General features: G+C 42.1%; 1 pseudogene; it reads left to right on the top strand.

The window, feature by feature from the left end:
• The first annotated feature begins 223 nt into the window (after positions 1 to 223).
• The window catches only part of LOC141579443 (large ribosomal subunit protein uL16-like), a 29,364-nt pseudogene continuing 8,880 nt past the window's right edge, over positions 224 to 20,707 (top strand).

Here is a 20,707-nt window from a genome sequence, read left to right as displayed (position 1 = left end):
GCCGGGAAGAGGGGGGGGGGCGGGGAGTTCGGCCTTGGTACTAGCGGTGGAGACACACACACGGTTCCCGACCACATGCCTGGCCCCACGGAACCGCGCCTCACCTCCGGAGCCCCGCAGGTGCAGCACCGCGGCCTCGCCCCAGGGGGTGGCTAGGGCTGGCGCCAGGCGCTGCGGCAGCTCGGGGCTTGTAAACAGATACCCCTTGCACGTGACCGTGTGAACTACATGCTCCTGGGGGCGTGTTCTCTTTCCCGCGAGCTGCGCCACAAAGAAGCGGGGCGGTCGGAAGGCAGAGAGGCGGGCGAGCAAGCAGGGAGAGCCCCTCAGCGTTTTAGGATGGCCGAAGGCGCCTGGCGAGGGTAAGCGGTGGGGGGCGGGGGTGCTGTTGGGCACGGCACAGCCAGCGGCTGAGCCCGTTGGCGGGCAGGGCTGGTGACCCTTTCCCCGGGGCCTGGCCCTGGAGCCACCATGTTTTTGGCGCTCAAGGAGAGACTCCAGTTGGACTGGGTGGCCTGGAGGCTGCATGTGTTCTACAAGCGGAAGAAGCACAAGTTCATCTTCATCATCTCCTGGAATGAGATTGAGGGCAAGTTTGCCATAACCTGCTAAAACCGGATGGCCCAGAGGCAGAGGAGCGGCACCAGCGGTCAGGTGGGTGCGGGATGGGGCGCCAAGCCTGGCACACCCATGTCCAACAGGACCTGCAGGCTGTGCAGCCCAGCAGGCAGGGGTTGGCCTGGGGCCACTGCCTCAGTGACCCAGGGCAGAAGCCCTGGGCCCCAGAAGCTCCCGTCCTGGACCGAGGGTGGCTTTCCATGGAGCATGTGCAGCCTTCGAGGGGACCTGCTGCCCTGAAGTTTGTCTGGAAAAGAGGTGGGAAGCCCTCTCTGGATCCCAGTGTGGGCCAAGTCCAGCCCGATCCTGAGCACATCTGCAGGTAGAGATGTGCCTCTGTGGCAGCCCCCTTGGCGCCTATGGAGGCCCAGGTGTCCTCAGTGTGGATAGTGAGCGCCTGCAGAGTGGTCACCTAGATTGAGGTGCTAGAAATGTTGAGGGAGGATGAGGCGGATCCGGCATACCCGGGACTCACAGTCACGGAGCAGCGGACGCCCGCTGTGGAGCTGGAGTCTCCGCCAGGGCGTGAAGCTGGTCCGGGCGCTTCTTCCAGGATCTGCGCTCAGTGCACCAGCAGCCAAGCCCTGTGAACTCGCAGCTGGAGCCGTGCTTGCTGATATTCCCCGAGGAGATCTTGGGCATGTGGACAGTGCTGTTTGGGGGCGTCCCGGAGGTGACTGAGCAGGAGATCGCCACTGTTACTGTTACTGGGAAAAGGGAAATAAGAATTACCTCGTTTCTTAGTCATCCCTCAAAGAAAGAATTTTTAACGAGAGAAAGAAAGTGTGATATGTCAGATTTTTATTAGTAAAATGAAAAGGTAGTAAAAAATAGTACTTTCCCAAGAATTGGGAGCTGGCCAATCCAAGAGAGGAAAAATGGCGCTGCTCCTTTGTTTTTCTGTCTTATATCCTGTCTTAGGGGTGTGTGTGTGTGTGTGTGTGTGTGTGTGTGTGTGTGTGTGTGTGTGTGTGTGTGTGTGTGTGTGTGTGTGTGTGTGTGTGTGTGTGTGTGTGTGTGTGTGTGTGTGTGTGTGTGTGTGTGTGTGTGTGTGTGTGTGTGTGTGTGTGTGTGTGTGTGTGTGTGTGTGTGTGTGTGTGTGTGTGTGTGTGTGTGATTGATTAATGGCTCAGGTTCTTTGAGTTAACAAGCTGATTGACGACTCAAGTTCCTTTTGCTCTGGTTGATTGGCAGCTCAGGTTCCTTGTGCTCTGGCATGCCCATCCCCTTTTGGGCAGGTTTTTACCCATGAAGCACATAGACAAACCAATGGGAGGGGGCTCAGACTGTAATGTTAATTACGTTACAATGAGCATTGATTCAAGTTACACCGGGTCCTTCTCTTATATGCAGCTGCAGCATTTTGATTTTAAGTGGCTTCTTTTGCTGGCCCTCATTTAGAGAAAGCGAAAATTTCGGAGTCCCTTATCCTGAATGCATACATACTGTTATTTACTGGATTGTTCCTTCCCCCTTCCTCTCCCCCTGCCCAGTGCTCATTTCTATCTAACTACCTAACATCGTCGACTTCAGGTCTACTTGGGCCACGACCTGGACACCTGCGGATGGAAGATCCTCTCCCAAGAATTCTTCACGGAAACCCACGACTGGGAGTATTATGAACCCTTAGCGAGCTGCAGCAGAAGGACCAGGAAGCACATCCAGGAGGTAAAGACCTAGTCTGGGCTCCAGTCATAGCTTTTGGTTACTCACTGCCGAAGGCTGGAGCCTAGGCCTAGGCTGTGCGCTTCTGGGACACTTGTTTTTCTAGACAAGGGAAAAGGAAAACCTGCTTGTGTATTTTCAATTTCTTGTCCACTAGATGGTGGATCACAGTCCCTTATCCTAACAACAGAGTTCTTTCTCACAGGTTTGCGTTTCTCTCACAAAGCCCACACTGGGCTTTACACGTGGAAAGTGCAAATTGGAAATCATCCAATAAGTTACTTTTTTTCCCCAGGCTTCCCCTTGTAAGGCAGAAAGCTGAAAGGACATTAGAGGAGAAGGTTAGGGAGAGATGAGAAGTGAGGAAATACAAGGTTTAGGGGAGCTAACCTGCACTTCCCAGGAAGCCATGGGTGGGCCCACCACACCTGTCACTCCTGCTTTGGCTCTGGTGACCTTGTTGTCACTGCACTACTCCCAGGAGCACAGAGGAGAAGGCCACAGAGCCTCCACCAGGGCAGCGGCGACTGCTCCTACCCGCCAGGTTGCCCTGGGAAACCACGGCCACTCCAACCTGTGCTCAGAGAGGTGAAAAGACACTAACCACTGTCCCCGGTGTCCGTGAATCATGTGACCATAGTGGGTCATGTGACAGCCTGGGGGCTGAAGTCCACCCCTTAGACCTTCTGGGAAAGCACGAAATTCAGAGGCAAATGTAGGTGAGGCCTGGATGCTCGCTTCTTGCTCGGGACAGCAGGGCCAAGACTGTTCTCAGACCCGCTCCTCAGGGCTTTAAATTTGGGGTCACTCCCGTCTGCTGCCCCTGCTCTGCTGTGGGTGTGCCTTTTTCCTCCCTCCGAATTGAGAAACTGCACTTTCTGGGGCAGGGGACAGTTTGCATGAGTTCTGCCTTTGGCCCAGAATTTGGGGCCAAGACCTTAACTGCCCCCACCCAGAACAACAGAAATGCAAATGATGGGGGTTGTGGGGTGGGTGAGGAGTTATTGTGCAGATCGGGCGAGGTATAGTCCACGTCTCCACACCTCCCACCTCTGAGAAAGGGAGCTAGTGTTGGAGCTGCCTCAGGGAACTATAGTCAGGTTGCTAACTCAATCCCAAATGGGCGTTCAAGATTAAAAAATAGTTCTTTATATTCTAGTTGCAGTTTTCTGTAAGTTTCAGATTGTTTTAAACTAAATAAAAATAATTTGTGGTTGTAAAAGGGAAATTAATCATCATTCTTACACATGGGTCTAAAAAAAGAGCTTAAAATGTCACTAATATGATGTGTTTTGCAATGATAATGTAAGAAATTAAAATCCAGTCATCTAGAGATCACAAATTAATTTATTAAAAATGATCCTGGAATTACATAGCTAGAAGTTTTAAACTTTAAGAAGCCAAAAAGAAAACTCTACATGTTACCAATATTTGCATACCAAATTTGTTTTAAATTGCTATTTAAAACAAAAACTATGGTAGAAATGTCTATGGTTTATAACACTGGCAATTCATCTCTGGGGTAGACCGGCTTCTTAAGAAAAACATCTTTAAGGGCGTTATGGACTGAATGTTCACACGTTGAAATTCTATTCTGCCCCTCCACCCCCCTTCCTTTTCATCCCTATGAGATGCTCAGATGTACTAAGAGGTGAGGCCTTCGGAAGGTGATTAGGATTAGACGAGGTCGTGAAGGTGGAGCCCTCCCGAATGGGATTAGTGTCCTTATAATTGTCATCAGTCTGCACCGCTTTCCCTCCTCCCCTCTCTCTGGAGTGAGGCCAGACCCAGGCACTGAGCGAGCAATACTGCGAGCTGAGATTCTGGAGCTGCTGCCACCACCGCCAGCATGAGAGCGAGGGAGCACCCGAGGGACCCAGCCCCTGTGCGCTGGCCCAGCCGAGACCTGCGCCCAACCTGGGGCCAGCGGGAGCCACGGCCTCCCGTCTCCCCACTCCCCTCCCCGCCGGCAGCGGCAGCTGCACACGCCGGAGCCCGAGCCGGCGGCCGGGGGGGCCGGGAGGCGGCTACCTCGGGCGGGGCTCGTCAGCGGCTCCGCGGTGAGAGGGCGCTGAGATGCGGCTGGAGCTTCTGTCTCATCCTGGGGCCTGGGGCAAGGGACCCCCATGGTGGAGGGAGGGGGTCCCAGCCTCAGCGACACCTGTGGGAGCCGGAAGCCAGGGTGGCGCCGAGCGGAGCTGGCTGGATCCCCCACCTCAGTGCCATCTCCGCCACCCTTCTGCGTCTATAGCATCTCCACCCTGAGTATATGAGCCGGGACCCCAAGTTCGGCCACCACCCCCCAGCCAGGGGTGTGGGCGGGGACCTCAATATGAAGTAGTGGCCCGGGCAGCGGGATCAGCAGGACCGGCGCCGCCATCCTTTCCTTCTCTCGCCCTCCCTTCTGCCCCCTTGGGGGTCTTCTCCCTCAACCAGTCACTGGACCCTGGCTCCTCGGCAGGACTCCGGGAGGACGTCTTAGGGCCCCACCCCCCCCCAGCCCCGAGGGCGGCGGGTTTGGGGGGACCTGGAGGGCCGACTGCAGCCTTCGCCCAGAGGGAACTTTATTAAAATCAAAATACAGAGCATCCCAAACCTGACTGTCCAGGTACAAGTGGACCAGGCCCGGCAGAAGACCCAGCCTGAAGAGGCCCAGAAAGAGAAGAGGAGGGAAGTGGGGCCGCTGCCTCCTCTGCTCTGTTGGTGTTGAAAAGACCTGGGTGGCTGCCCCGCTTCTTCCTCAGTAAGGCGCGGGCCCTGCCGCAGCTGCCGCCTCCATCCCGAGGAGGAAGGGAACCAGCCCACCTACAGAGCTCTGGCTCTTCTGTAAAGTGTGAGTGGCTCTAGGAAGGGGAGTTGAGGGATGGGGAGGGCGAGGGTGCCTGTGCATCCTGCGGTGTTTTGCAGATGTTTTCCTGGAGTGTTGGGAGCATATAGATGAGCGGGGTACCTGAGTCCTCACTGTGGGCAGAAGGTATCAGGCAGTCCCGTGTTTTGTAACATTTTAGTTCTCTGTGTGTGTGATACGCAAGCCTGCAGGTTTCTTTTTGTGGAGTTCTGTCTTTCTGCAGAGTGGACACTTGCATGTTTCTGGCCATTAATTGGTAAAAGGAAACTGAGGAAGCCAGAGCATATGTGCGCACAGAGGACATCTCTGTGTATGTAGCTTTTCCTGGTACATCGGGTGGGAAACAGCGCTCTAGGTTTTGTTTCTGGGCAACTCTTATTTGGGTTCCCAAATGGAAGCCTCTGACTCTGTGAGGCCCTGAAATTAAAATTTATTTTCTTTTCTGCATTCTTCCTTGAGAGTTTTCATTTCGGCACAGGAACTTTTTACCTTCTCATTTCCTGGGTGCAGTTCCTGCGTATCAGCAGGACGTGGTAACAGAGATCAGTTACTCAGGAAACTTGGGGTTCTTAGGAATCATGACTGATTTGGGGGAGAGCATTTAGTACTTTAACCAGTTTATTAAAAAGGTATTTCATTTTTCCTTAGCCAATTTTTTTTTCCCCTGGGTAACATATGTCCTAATTGACAGCATTTTTTAATTGGTGGAATGACTTGTGACTTATTTCAGTTGTCTTCTCTATCAAATGAGGATGATTTTTTATCCCCCTTTGTTACTTTAAAGGAGAAGTCTATAGAATCTTTGATTTGTATTTTAAGTATCCTCTCAGAGTGGCAAATTAAGGTGCAGGAAGATAATGAATATTTTGTATATTTACGCAGACTTTAAGGGTTAGGCATAGGTGGAATTTTACATAACAATGCAGACAGTACCATACTGAGGATCACAGGCCCCTGGACAGCTGTGTGGGCTTAGTCCTGAAGCCACTGCTGAGAGAGGCTCTGTGGAGTGAATGTAAGCCTGGGTCATCTGTGTTAAATTTTCCATTCAGGACCTTGATCAAACTTATTTAAAACTTTCTCAAACACTTTTTAGCCTGTACTTTTTTCTTCTGAAGTGACAAATTCTACAAGTTTATTAGCCCTCATTTTTATTAGGAATTCATTTATTTATCCCAAACCTGTCTATTTAAAGTTCCAGGACAGATCCTGAGCGTGTGTTTTGAGAAATGCTAGAACGAGCTGGAGTTCATCTTTTCCTGGTTTTATAGATTTTCACTGTTCCTCTTTACCATCATATTTCCTGACTCTTTTTGTCTGTTTTACAATCACTTTGCCCTCCTCTGGAACTTCTGCAGCTGTTTTATCCTTATTTATATGCCTTGTTCTTGTTATGCCTTTGTTATGAACCTTAAATTCTGTCTATTTTAAATAGACACTGACATTAAATTATTGTGTAATGGTTGTAATATTAGATGTGAGATCGAAGACACCTGTTGCTTTATCTGTTATTTTGTGACCATGAGGAAGTCATGTATCCCATGTTTCACAAAGATAGGAAGAGAAATCTAGTCCTGCATAGGCTGCTTTTGGGAGGGAGGAAGGGAGGACAAACCAACAAAATAGTTTGAGTGTAAATTCTACTCCATCAGAGTTGCTTACTAAATTTAAGACTTTTATTGCTTTTACTATAGATTGGCTAAAATTCATGTCAGTGTTTTATTGCGTATTTATTTAGGAGCAAAGAAACAACAAAGTAATTGGGGGTCCCTGCCTTTGAGATGCTTTTACTTATGAATGGCAGAGACAATGATACACAGACTGCACAAAACTGTAGGGAAAGGGAAATGGACCAGTTTTTAATCTGTGACCTCTATATGACAGAAAGTGATTGGTACATTATAGATGTAAGTGTGTACATTTTTCATTGGGGAAATGTTGATATTGGACTACACAGAACATACTGGAGTGTCTGAGCCAGTGGAAGAAAAGAGCAGGTGGAGATGAAGTGTTAAGACTTTTGGAACTGGAGGATGTGGGAAACAAAAGTAATTAGGAAGTTGGTTGATGGGAAATCACAGGGAAGTTGTTGAGTAGCTTAGGGTCTGTTTGTGCTTGTGTGGGTATGTGTTTACAGCTCAAAGAATCAGTTGAGAACAATATTCCTGAGATGGTAGTTTTAAACCATAGAGGAGAAATTGTATTTTAAACCAAGGCATTATACCTGGATTCGGATTTTGTTTTTCTAGGGAACCAACATTTTTATACCATGGTCACTGAAAAGCGATAGAGATGGAGGAGTGAAAAAGTGCTCCCAATATATTAGCATGGTGCTAGTGGTTTCTGATACAAAGTAATTCAGAAATGGGGCAGTGGACTTTGTTTTGGACATTACATTTTCGAATTGAAGTTGGATACTGATGAAATCTCAAGACAGTAAAATTATGAGCAATATGCTGAAAATGTAGAATTGGGAGTCATTATCAAAGTATTAAAGTTTCTCAAGAGTGCTGATGGAGAGCAAAGAGCTGACAAATGGGTATTTTTACTTGGGAGAGGAGAATCTGTTGAAGTTAGCAAAGGTATAGTAAGAACAGAGATGGATGAGACTCTCCCTAAAATAGATGTTCTTAAAGTGAGTACAACTTGAAGTGGAAAAGGGAGGAACAGCCAGTCTCAGGACACATGATTATTTTTGAAACTACTGGCAAGCTTTTTGTAGGGTATGTCTCTTGAGGTTAAGTTCAGAAGAATATGTAGGATTTCACTGTTAAGGAACTTATACATAAAGGACAGATCTGTTTTACCAAATTCATGTTTTTAAAATGTGCCTTTCATTATCATACTGAGTTTAGTCCCCAACATGATGAAGTGGGGCTAAAATATTTGGCAAAGAAGGCTGCTTCTCCTGCTGGTAGGTGATGTGTGTTTTTGTGTCCCACACAGTGGACGGGACAGCACTTTGCTGGCACAGCATTGCTGAAAATGCCTTTACAAAATCTTTTTATTAAAAAACTAACAAATATAACCAACTTGACACAAAAAACCCTGACATTTTTGAAGCATAAGATGCTGGAAGACTGATTTTTTAAAAATTTAAAACAATTTAAAAATTTTCGTTGTGAAGTGTGGAATTTACTGTTGATGCCAACAAGGATTGAGGATTGTGATTTAGGGACTCTATATAGCCACACTGTCTTGTGTTCCTTAGTTTGAATTCACCAATTCCTTTGTAGCTTCTTTGGCCTCTTCTTAGGAGTGACTGTTCCAATGGGAAAACATCCAGGGTAGATCAATTTAGATGGGGAGTTAGATCTAAGGTGGTTTCTGGAACAGATGCCATATGGGCAACTTCCTTCCTCATCCGCTATCTTCCACAACATTTTTATGCAAGTGAAATCATGGTTTGATGAACTTTAAAGGGCAGTCTTTTTGGGTTAACATAGTTTACTAGTAAAGGCAGTGGGAATGGTGGGACTCTGGTAGTTCGAAATGGTAACGTCATGTGCTTTGCCCAGGCAACTTTGGGATTGATATGAGATGATTAAAAAGACTTAAAAGTGTGCATTTTTGTTTGTGTGTTTGACACCAGATGAGCTAGCAGCCCATGCCTAGGCTAGCATCAGTCCAATGCTTGTAGATTGGAGATGGTACTTGGAGAAGTTTTGTGCTGCCGCTGACATCTCGTTGTGTAGAGGAGGGGTTGGCAAACTGTTTTTTTTTTTGTTTTGTTTTTTGTTTTGGTGAAGGACCAGTTAGTAAATATTTTAGATTTTGTGGACCACATGGTCCTGTCACAATGATTCATTTCTGCTCTTGTAGTGCAAATGCAGCCACAGACAATCTGTAGGTGAATGAAGGTGACTGTGTTCTAATAAAACCTTATGCATAAAAACTGGAGGTAGTATGGGTTTGGCTCATAGTTTATGGACCCCTGATGTAGACAAGTGCCAAGTCCACCTGCATGCAGTCTGAGCATCCCTCTACTGCAAAGCTGAGATTGGCTATTTCAGGTGGCCTGTTTTCTAAGTGAGATATGTTCCTTGGGGGCTGTCTTAAAATGATTCTGCACAGAGTCTACTGTTCAAGTTACTTTTGCCTCCGTTGTAATGAAAACCATGGACTGAGGAACATGGGCAATGCCATCTATGAAGGGATGCAGCCAAAAAGTAGGGACACTTGCATTGCTTGTTCAAAGATACCATAATATAAAAGGTACCACATAGTGATATAATGGCTGTGCATCATGGCCAGAAGTGTCTTTGGAGTATCTGAAGAAACTTCTGGGTATAATTTTGAAAGATTCTGAAAATAAGTTGTAAAAAAGCACTTACTTTAGATGTGAAATTAGAAGTGCTTATGGTCTGTTTGAACCAGATGGGATTATTCATCAAACTGTAAGAACACTGAGGTTTGATACTTATGCGTCTTAGAGCCTTGACCTCCTGCAGCGCCCGGCGCGGCGTGCGGAGTCCCGCTCCGCCGTCCTGCTACCGGCGGCTGCTGTTTCCTAGGCGACCCCGCACGGCGTGTGCGCGTGCGCGTTAGAGCCCTGCCACAGCCTGTGGTGACGGCAGCGCGGGGCCTTTATTTCCTAAGTGACTGTATCTCACAAGTGTTGTTTAGAAAGGATAATTCACTTTGGTCAATTTTACATCATAGCTAGCACCACAACACTTTTTTCATATGTCAACGAATAGCTACGTTGGATGATGGTATATTTTTGCCTGGTTTCATAAATCTTATTTATCTTTGGGTTCCCAAGTTTCCGTCAGGGGAAAGGATTACTCTTCCAATAGTGACACTTGTTAGTTATTGTCAAGCCTGCTTTTACTTTACATAGTATTTCTACACATGTAATAGATACTTCAATTCTTCTTCCTTTAAGAAAGGTGCCTGACAGTTTTATATAAACTGACACTTTTAGTATACCTTTTAGAAAGAAGGTCACTGTAAAGTTACTTTCCTATTCATTAGGAGATGATTCTTTCCTTGCTCTTTTTGAAAAGCTTTCTTTCTTTTTTTTTTTTTTTGCCTTTTTAGGTAATTTGTCATTCTCAGGCTTAAGGATGGGTGGCAATTTAAAAGACACAAGGTGTTTCTCTCATATCTGCAAATATCCCAAATAGAAATGTTCCATATTGTTGACACTTTCAGTGGACCAGGGAAGAGTGGAACATTGGTTTATTTTTTCTTTTTAGTGTAGATGAATTTTCATTACAAACAGATGAGTAAAGTTGTTTTCAAATAATGAACTCTTGCTGCTAAACCTTTCACCATTGAGACTTTTTCCCACTAAGTAGAAACCCAGCCCGTCTTATGCCTTCATGTAGTTGTAGGTTTTCCCTGCTTTGTCCTGACCCCTCCTGGGCACTTTCTCATGCTCCCTTTCACATGTGTTCAGAGTGTATTTCCTAAATCAACATGACATTTCCTGAACACTATGGGATATATATTTTCTAATAATTATACTTTTACCCACAAATATATTTAAAATTTCCTCCTACATTACCTTCAGAATTTATGAATTATCATGAGGGAACATCTGTCCTTGATCTGGATCCTGAGAGACAAACCAATGTATGACAGTTTTTCTAAAATATTCCCTTAAAAAGTTTTGAGTAACAATTGATTTCTCTAAAATTGTAAGTTGATACAAGTAAATACAAGATCCTATGTTTGTGTTGTGCTATCCTGCAATGCAGGCTTTTGAAAAATAATACAAATGCACAAGAGTCCTTACTGCTTGAGTATCTTATATTTTGCTTTTCCCCTATCACCTAAGGGACAGCTGCCAGATCAGTCAGATAGCATGAAGTGTCTGTTGCTTTGCTGTGTGGCCTCTGCCGCCTTTTTTTCCAGCTGAAGTTTGGCTACTGGAGACCTGGGTGGCTTCTGGCAGGAGGCAGCACGTTCTGAGCTTGTGTCTGTTGGAGCCTGAGTCATGCTGAATGCTCCTTTCTGCATGACGGCTATGAAATTAGGGAATATTAATGATGCAGAATATTTTCCTGTCACTTAGCCTTTCCTCTGAGCAGATCACCCTATGATAATACATTGAATGCATCAATATTTTGGGCCAAATGTGAAGTATCAAGACACATTGCTGGTTTATTTTTGGAAGAATATATCTATCTTATGAGACTTTTAAAATGTCATGCTTTTTAGGTCAGTTAAGGGTCTAATAATAGACCTTTGCATGACATCCTGTATGCCTGAGAAGGACTTGCCTCACTAGTAGTAGTGGGTAATTTGCAACAATCTCGTGGTTGGAAGCACTATGCGTACCTGGAGCCAGCACCGTGTTGCTAGTTCACTTCTCATTTCCCTCATAAAATATATTCACACTGTGGAGGCAGAAGATTCATTAGTAAGGCAGTGTCATTTTTAGCCATGTGGCCTGAAATGAGTTACTTACCCTTTTTCACTATGGGCCTCATCACATGTGGATGTAAAAACCATGTCCTTCCCAGGGTTGTTAGGACTAAATGAGATAATATAAAGCACATGCAGAGCTCTCCCAGCGCCGCGCATAGGACAGCGTGGCCCCGCACTATTAATGTGAGTTAAAAGTCTTTTACAGTGCGACGCAGACAGAAGGCTAAAGTCAGGCTTTATGTTGCCCAACACTTAAACTCAGCCCTGGAGCTTGATAAATTAAACTGAAGTAATTCTGCAGTGTTTTCAAAAGCATCTGTGCTAGTGTGTGATTCATTAACATATTATTTAAAAATCTTAAAAAGTGGAGAAATGACAGAACTACTGTGCTTATTATTTACAGAAAAGAAAGACTGATTTGAACATAACTAGAGTTTGAATTCATCTCCAAAGACCTCAGTATGCTTAGATCAGAAAGGAGGCTTTTTGATGAATTCATTGATTAGCTCTGAAAGTGACTTTGATTTAAATTGTCCGTTTGGAAATATCAGGCTGTAATTGGGTTATCAAGTTTTTTAACATCCTTTGGTTTAATGCTTGGAAATGAAAAGCTTTCAAAAAATGAAGTTTAATAAGTTTATTTTGTATCATTACATCTCAAACTATGATTGATGAAATTTTATTCAGGTGATTTTGTTGTAACTGAATTTTGATTTTTCTCCTTTTCCTAAAATGATGTGAAGGTGACATGGACATTCCCTTTTCATGCTTAATATTTATTAAATACAGGATCCGTTTTCAGAAATAACTTTCCTTTCCTTCCTTAGGTTTGGCATAATCAGTTTTCAGCTGACCAATTCAAGAAATAAATGCTTCTTGATTTTTTTTTTTTTTTTTTGTATTTGGGAAGTATTTCTATTTTGAGAGCAATATGACTTTGCTTTCATAGTCTGTTTATTTAATAGGGTTCTATATTTAAGATAAGTGTATGAAAAATATCCAAAGGCAGAAAGAAAAGACTGAGATATGTTTCTTAGTATTGTTTATCTTGCCAACTCTTGTCCTCATTCTCTGACTGCTTTTTTTTTTTTAACATTTTTCATTTTTTATTGATTTATAATAATTTTACAATGTTGTGTCAAATTCCAGTGTAGGGCACACTTTTTCAGTTAGACCTGAACATACATACGTTCATTGTCACATTTTTTCTCTGTGAGCTACCATAAGATCTTGTATATATTTCCCTGTGTTACACAGTATAGTCTTGTTTATCTATTCTACAATTTTGAAATCCCATCTATCCCTTCCCACCCCCCACGCCTTTGACAACCACAAGTTTGTATTCTATGTCTATGAGTCTATTTCTGTTCTGTATTTATACTTTGTTTGTTTTTTAAGATTCCACATATGAGAGAGCACATATGGTATTTTTCTTTCTCTTTCTGGCTTACTGTCTGTCTGCTTTTAAGGCACATTTGCTTTAGATTTTGGTGTAAGTGCAGAAGTTAAATTAGCTTATGTTTTAGTGCATCTCTAAGTAGTTAATTTAATGAATATTCTAGTTTTTTAAGGAAATTCAATATTTTAAATATTTTTGTTTGTTGGTAACGATTGCAATCATGCTTCTGGAGTTACACTTCTTTCCATTTTAGAGATTTTCAGAACTTTGCAGTCATGGATGTGTTACTGGACTGATGGGAGAAGAGCAGAGTCTGTCTAGTGGGTTTAATGTCCTCCTGTGTAGTTACTATTTGGGTAACACCAGAAGGCTACATAAATAAATATGTGGGATGTCAGTTTTAATTTGTTTGATTGGTGGTCTCTTTAGTGACTACTGTGTGAATTTGATAATGTGCCCTTTGGACTGATGCTGCAACATGCAGAGAACATTTTTCTACCTGTCTACAGGTAGACTTCTTTTCATTAGAGAAATATTACAAATTTAACTTACTAGATGAGAAATTTAGAGCAGGAAACAAAAATTTTCAGAGTGTTTGTGAAGGCCATATAGTGGGAGAGAGGAGGTGCAGAGGTGGGGAGAGACACGCAGGGCATAGGAGGGAGGGAAGAGGCAGACATGGGGAGAAGGGCTTGGGAAGGTCTGAGGTCAGCCTTAGTCTGAGGTCACAGCCGTCATTTCTTTGGTCTGTGGCCCTGGGGCATTACCACTTGTTATCTACCGCTCTTTGAAATGTTGATTAGATGCTTGACTCTAGTTCCTGCTTTTCAGTATCTGGATTGTTTAAACCACTGAAGTTGTGCTGGGCATGGCGTAGTCAGGGTACCCAGGTGGGGAGATTCCACAGTAGCCGCTATAGGAGAGGGGCGGACCAACGGTTTTTGACTACATTGGAGTTTCTATTTTGTTTTGTTTTGTTTTGCTGTTTTCATTCCTCATTGGCCACTTTTCCATAGCTTTGCCTAAGAAGAATACTTGTAGTTCTGTGTATGTGATGTAGTAGTTGAGAGGCAAGCCTTGGAGTTGACAGACCCAGCTTCCTCCAGCTGCACTGCTTTGTGACCTTGGCCAGGTTATTTATTCTCTGTGTGAACCTGTAAACCTGGGATCATAATAATACTACCTACTTCTGTCACAGGGCAGCTAAGAGGATTGAGATAATGGATCACAGTGTCTTCTCAGAGTTAGTGCCCAGTAAATGTTAGTTGTTGCAATAAAGTTGAATAGGACAATAGTCTTCTTATTTCTGTGTGTGTGCTTGCTGGGTTTTTTGTTGTTGTTGTTTGTTTGTTTTTTGTTTTTTGAACGCTGAATACATTTGTGGCCTTAGTTTCTGAATAGGTGAACTGTTTTGAAAACTGCCTTTATTCAGCAGCAGACATTTACTGAGCGCCTACTATGACAGACATTGATCTAAGTGAACAGGACATAAAGCCCCCTGCCCTCTGGAAACTTACATTCTGCTTGGGGAGACAAAATGCATAAAGCAAAGTAGATGACCCATCACCCATCTTATGAATTTTGGTGTTTGACTCCATATGTCTAAGCTTCCACTACCAACCATTAGTCTTCACCTTCAGCCCTTTTTTGTTCATTCCTGTAGTTATGCCTTAGAGTGTTTGTGGCAGGAGCGCCCTAAAAGCACAGAGCTAGTCTCATCTCCAGCTACTGCTCCATCTGAATTTTAAGGCACGTATCACTCCTCATCATTTCCCTGAGTTGCTGCTTGCATTGGCTATCACAAAGCTTACATTTCAGTCCCCACGCTTCTGTTTCTTGTTGTTTTCAGATGTGTTTCTCCTCCTCAGTTTCTTACACTTTGCTCATGCATTTCCTTTCTTAAGAGAGGATACTAGAAACCCTTTTTAAGAAGTATTCCCTGACTAATCTAACTGTATGCTTGTTGCCAAAATATTGGCCCCCGCTCCCTGACAAGCCAAAGAATTCAGAGACTGGGTCTTGGAGCTTAGAATAAAAGAGGCAGCTTTATAGCTTTGTCAGGCAAAGGGGATTCACAGCAGGCTAGTGCCTTCCAAACTGTGTACCCACCTTGGGGATGGAGTGGGTAGGGTGGTTCTAGAGCCATAGCTCAAACAATAAAGCATTGACAACCATCAACACAATCATTTTCTCATCAGAAAACTCAGAATGGTGTTATGATGCCTTCAGGTGATCAGTTCTATGGAGGGTAGTGGTTAGATTGCTTTATCTCAAGGTGTGGTCTTCTTGGTAATTCAGGGTATTTTATAAGGTGACAGTCCTGTGACTGGACCTTCTTCTTGGAGAAGGACTCAGAGACCCAGCATGATGATGACTTTCAATGACTGGAATAAGTTAGAAACAGTAAGATCAACAGCTTCAGTTTCAACAATGGGCCTGTAACCATGAGTAGCAACCGGTCAGTCAGGTCAGTTGACCATTTTAAGGGTGAGCATAAGAATAAGTAATCTGTTAGCCTAAGTGAGCCATTTTATTAATCCTCCTTCATACTTTCCTTCAGCTCATTTTTATTTCTCACCCTCTGTGTTGTTAACTGAGATACTTAACTTATTCTCTGTCTTTAAAAAAACATTTTTTTGTGTGTTTGTGTCTCTTCAATTGAATTGTAAGCCTTCTTAGGTCAGGGACTACCTTTCTATTCTGAGCCTTAGCTTCCTCATTTGAAAAAAGTAATGTTAGAGCAGGCAGATAGCTAGATATAAGCAGAGAAAGGGGAACACAGACCAAATGGCAGCAATTGGGCAGAAATGAGGGGCACAGGCCAAATGCAGGAAACCACATATCATGTAAGAACCAGGGGTCCATGGGCAGAGAAAGAAAAGCAGGAATCTTTAAGCTCATAAGTGGTCACACATTTAGGGGTGATCAGTGGCCTGGAGACCAATAAAGAAAGGCGAGAAAAGGCAGGAACTTCCAGTGTCTGAATGAAACTTTTTCTCATTATGCCTTCATTTCATTAATATTAGCCTTGCAGATTAGAAGTATCCATCATGCACTGATGCCATGACACTTCTGATCCAGACTAAATAAGGACAAAAATCTCTTTTCTCTTTTGGAATGTGGATTTGGGATGACAATCAGGGAATCTGACCCCAAACCCTTCCTTCCCTAATGAATAACCCACCCATTCACTTTTACAACCTATGTAACTAACTTGCCAGAGAAACACAAGGCAGCTGCTCATCTGAGCCTGCTAGCTCTCCCCTTGAGAGTATACAATCCATCCCTTAATAAGTTCTCACTTTACCTTTTTTAAACACTACATCTTATCTCAGAATTCTTTCTGGGATGGGACAAGAACCTGGTACACTGTCTACATCCACCGACGATATTAATACCAACCTCACAGAGATGTTGTGAGACTTCAGAGAGGTAATGTGTGGAAAAGGTCTTGAGCCAAATCCTTAATAAATGTAGTTTTTTTTTCTTTGAATCACTCTAGTTCCTAAAGTTGGTACTGGGCATACATACAGTCAGTGCTTAAAAAATACTTGTTAGTTTATCCTGAATTTAGGTTGGGAGTCTTTTAATTTAAATTCCTCTTGTGTGGATAATTTTACTTTTTTATTTTCAGATAAGATTCAAAATATTATTTTTCAAGTGTCACATGAAAAATGCTGAGGTATTAAGAGACAACAGAACGGTGACTAGAGCAGGGACTGAAGCCCCGTTGTGTGGGTTCGGTACGGGCTGCCACACTTGTTGGTTACGTGACTCTTGGCAAGTTGTTTAATTTTCTTGGCTTTAGTTTCTTTATTTGTTAAGCTGGGGAAATAACAACTATTTCATGGACACTATGTTAGGTGAAGTGAGATAACCACTGAGAAGCGCAGCACGCTGCCCGCATGCAGCAGTGGCCGCAGGGGGGAATTTGGCAACATCTGCAGATGTTTCTGATGGTCGCAAGTAGGGGAGAGTTGTGTGTGAGGGTGCTGCTGGTGTCTAGTTGGTAGGGGCCAGGTGTAAAACTTGTACAGGACAGCACCCCATGATGAAGGATGATCTGGTCCAAAAGGTCAAATATACCAAGTTTGGGAAACCTTGCTCCATCATTAAATTCTCCGTTTCTCATTTGATTACTTCCTTTGTAGTATAAGGTACTTTACCAGTTATATTGTGTGTAAATACTGATTATTGATAAAGATAAAGCATAGACATGGATAAGCCTCTAACCCACATTTTAAAACATAGACATAAAGGAAAATTAACAGATTTCATGATTTTTTTTTAAGATGATAAGGCAATTACTCAAAAAGTAAAAGTATTTATACTTAATATTCAGAAGCTAGGAAGGGTTTCCAGGAAGATTTTACTAATTTTTATACAATTAAAAAAAATTTATTCACCCCATCTGCCTGAATTTAATTTTTTTAAATGGCAAACTATTCACGTGAATGTATAGCAAGAGTTAGGGGGCTTACAGAATGTGAGTACCATGATATGTAAATATGTGTAAAGTCAAGTACACACTAATGGAAAAAGCAAGTATCAATGTTAATAGAATGATCATTGGGAGAAACCTTGCATCATGTCTGATTTCCCTTTCTTCCTTCAAATTTTATTACTCTCTGAGGAATTAATTTTTTTCCTACTGTTTAAAATTGAACCCTGTCCATTTAAGGAGCTTCTAATTTGATACCCTTGCTATTTTCCTTTATTTTCCAACCTGAATTGATGCTTTGCTTAAGGGAGAGCCTTTTCTAGTCCAGATTTAACCTAGCATTCAAACCTCCCTTTATTTCAGGGAGAGAATTAAGTGCTAATGCTCTAAGGCTGGAATTGGAAGGAACTAACTTTTCCCTTATATATATATTATTAGCTGTGTACCATCTTTGGGAGAATTGGAAAAGTAGGCAATTGCATCATTTTCTGTGTTGTAATTCAAATGACTGCTTCCATCTAAAAACTGACTGTATCTCCATTTGTATGTAACATGTATATATTTAATGCAGTTTGTGTGTGTGTATGTGTGTGTGCATGTATATAGTTTCATGTATGTATCTGCACCTGGCTATTTCCTCTGTCTGGAGTACTGTTTTCCTTTCTTCTGTGAAACATTTATCCCTTAAGACTCTATTTAAATACCATCTTCTTTAGAAAGACTTTCCTGGTTAATGTGAGTAGAGTTAGTTGTTTTTCCTCCTGATTATGCACAGTATCTATGTGGCTTCATAGCACTTAACATAGGTATTTGTATTTTTCTCTTCTACTAGCCTGTCAGTTCTTTGACGACAGTGGTTCTATCTTATTTATCTTTTTAGTGAATCTCTCCTCCCCTAAATGCCTAACATTTGCTGCCACATAGTGGCATATAGTAAGTCAATCAATGAATGAGAGAGAAAAAAAAAGGGAACGATTTTCTAATAGGCTCTGCAAGAGGAGAATATTATTACCTTGTCACTTTTGTATCCAAGTGCTTAGTGTAGTGTCAGTCCAAAGGTGTTCAAAAAATATTTATTAAATGAATTAGAAGACAGTCACAAAAGTTGATAGAGATTTCATGTGAACGTTTCCCTTCATTTCTAGAAAGTATAAAACAGCCTATTCTTTTGGTACATGTGATGCATTAAGGTGACCTTCTTCTTGACTCAGCAATGAGACTTTTGATCCAACAGGTACTTCCTGAAAGATGCTTTTGGTTGATTTCTTTTCCACCTAAGTCCCCATTCTCATGTTGAATGTGTTGGAAAAATGAGTATATGGTATCAGCCTTACACCGTGGGTGAGCTATCATTAAGTACAGGTGTTAAATATGGCCTCTGATCTCCTCTGCCCAGTGTGAGCAGGTCTTTATTCTCAAGTTTGGATAATGACTAAGGCTGTTGAAACATGGGAGAGAACAAGGGTGAGGAAGGTGCCTGCTACGTCTCTTTCTTTTGATGATTGATTTTATACCTCAGAGCTGCCCCTAGTTATTTATAAAGAATTAACTAGGAGAGGGCTGAGAATCTACAGGATAAAAGTGTAGATTTGATCATTTGATAAATTAATAATTTGATCCTTATTTGTTTTGATTATCATTGTTACCACTTATTGAATGTTTGCAATATATCAGACCCTCTGCTAAGGATATATACATACGTTATTTATTTCTCACAGCAGTCCCTATGAAATAGATACTAACAAGCCTTTTTTATGGGAGAAGAGCTGATTCAGAGAATTTTCTAAGAATGTATAGCTAGGAATTTGAATTCACAGAACTAGGATTCAAATCCAGATCATCTGACTGTGGTTTATGCTTTTAGTCACCGTGCTGCTGCCTCTTGTTTCAGTGGAGGAGGGTTTTTTTTTTAATTTGTGTTTGTATTTATTTATTTTGGGGGAGATAATTAAATTTATTTATTTATTCATTTATTCATTTATTTAAGGAGGTACTGGGGATTGAACCCAGGAACATGTGCATGCTAGGCACACACTCTATCACTGAGCTATGCCCTCCCCGTTCAGTGAAAAGTTTTATATTGAAAATTGCAGTACGGAAATAGGAGGGGAAAATAATCAGATTTAATCCTATACAGATATTAGAAGATAAACAGACTCTTGAAAAGCATTTTCCACGTTTATTTTCTTATACGAAATAATTATGAAATTAAACCTGTAATTTAACCAACTTGCAGTAATTTGCATTTGTTAAATTAAATTCAGTCTTGCCCTTGGTATCATCAACAGGACAGGCATCCCAGATACATCTTTAGCAGTAGAAGAAGCCTGTCTAGGTCAAATCTAAAGGCTTAGGGAGCAAAGTGATGTTTATAAATAATTATTTTCTATGTGTAAAATGTGTTTTGTCATTAGAGGTAAATCTTTTGAAAGAGATTCTTATTTACGGGACAAGCCTCAGAAATATATTATTTAGATTTGGAAATGTACGGTTTGTCATGCTGGGAAGGGGTAGCAGAAAATTTGGGAAGGAGCACTTGTTAGTCTCTAAGATATACAGTAAGTCAGTGGGTACAAGCAGAGTGTTTTTATTATGTGGTTTTTTAAACTATTTTTGTTTGCTGAGATAGTGTTTGTCATTAGAATAAAATTCATTTTTCCTTCTTCCCCATACTTTGTATGGGACTATTCCTTAATTAGTTTATTTATAGTTGTTTCACATTTAATAAATATAGTGAGAACATAGTTTTGACGTCTGTGCCCTGTTATTTTTATTTGTTCATTAGGAGATTTAAATAGTTTTGAATTTTATTTTGTTACCTTAAAAAGAGCTAAACCTGGATATTGGTCTTTAAAAATGTCTTATAGAAGATTTTCTCTTTCTTCTTGGTTGTGTTTTAAATACTGTATTTCTAACTGTAGTTATATACACTTGAACTTTGCTCCTTCCAGAATTATAATTCAAAGCCTTTGTAAAATTTTATCAAAAGTTACATGCAGACACTAAAAGCAGTGTGCTGAATGATGGTCTATTAAAGATTAAAAGTACTTGAATAACTCACAATGAAAAAGAATGCAACAATGAATATATGTATGTTCATGTATAACTGAAAAATTGTGCTCTACATTGGAAATTGACACAACATTGTAAACTAACTATAACTCAATTAAAAAAAAAAAAAGAAGAAAATGCCTGAATGAAATAAATTGTGGTAAATAGGAATTTATGGTTGGTGTAGAGGGAGACAGATAATCCTGTCAAGACCTAAGGATCCTGTCTTTGGGAACTTACTGTTTTTTCACATTATCTATCTTTATTTTCTCCCCCCCACCCCCGTCAACGAATCAGGTTTTATTTC

This window comes from Camelus bactrianus, chromosome 2 (assembly GCF_048773025.1).
Source record: "Camelus bactrianus isolate YW-2024 breed Bactrian camel chromosome 2, ASM4877302v1, whole genome shotgun sequence".
NCBI lineage: Eukaryota > Metazoa > Chordata > Mammalia > Artiodactyla > Camelidae > Camelus > Camelus bactrianus.
The sequence above is the reverse complement of the archived record's forward strand: the minus strand, read 5'-3'. Positions and strand labels throughout refer to the sequence as shown.